General features: G+C 58.4%; 1 protein-coding gene across 1 annotated transcript in view; it reads left to right on the top strand.

Moving 5' to 3' along the window:
* The window catches only part of MYO1D (myosin ID), a 254685-nt gene that overhangs the window by 208723 nt on the left and 45220 nt on the right, over window positions 1-742 (top strand). The gene's annotated exons all lie outside the window — the stretch shown is intronic.

The raw sequence follows: 742 nt of genomic DNA, 5'->3' as shown, positions 1-742 counted from the left end.
AGACTGGGGACAGGAGAGTCAGGCCTCGTCTTGGGTTGAGGCATGGAACTCCGCTTGCCTCTCGCGATGTCCCCGGGGAGAGAGGCCGCTTGTCGAGCTGTATTTGGAACCTGGGGTTTTTTCCGAACGGTGCACGGAAAAACTGCCCCTTCGTGTGGACTTCATTCACAGGGTGGAGTTCGGAGAGGTGTCCGGGCATCGGGTTCTTCTCAAGAGGGGACCGGGACATTGGGGTCCTACGGAATGTGGAACCACCCACGAGGCCACGTCTTGAATGTCTTCGTGAGACCGGCCTCATCCTGAGGTGCGACCGGAAGGTCGGGAACCCCTTCCAGACAAAGCAGGGGAGTCGACCCTCCTGTCCAGATCAGGAGGGGAGAAAGGGCTCAGAGGAGGGGGTGCCGGAAAACCTCAGTGTTCCTCTCGAGGGAGACCGGGATTTCGGGGAACTTTGTGGGTCGCATCAAGGGTGCCAAGTGCCCTTTCGACCTCCAATTCCTAACGTGGGACTTCTCCTGAGACGCTGTCGCGGGAAAGGGCTTCATCTTGCGATGACGGGGGAGCCACGTGGTTTTTCTCGAGTTTCGGGTGGATTCTCGAGTTACGACGGGGAATTCAGGATGCCTCTTGTGTTGGCCCAGGCAAGTCCAATCTTCCACTCGAGTTGCGAAGGAAAGCTGGGGATTGCTCTCGAGTGACTGCAGGGGCCAAGAGACCTCATCTAGGCTTGTGTCCAGAAGCC

The sequence above is a fragment of the Bison bison genome, unplaced genomic scaffold (genome assembly GCF_000754665.1).
Source record: "Bison bison bison isolate TAMUID 2011002044 unplaced genomic scaffold, Bison_UMD1.0 scf7180017864472, whole genome shotgun sequence".
In the NCBI taxonomy this organism is placed as follows: domain Eukaryota; kingdom Metazoa; phylum Chordata; class Mammalia; order Artiodactyla; family Bovidae; genus Bison; species Bison bison.
The sequence above is the reverse complement of the archived record's forward strand: the minus strand, read 5'-3'. Positions and strand labels throughout refer to the sequence as shown.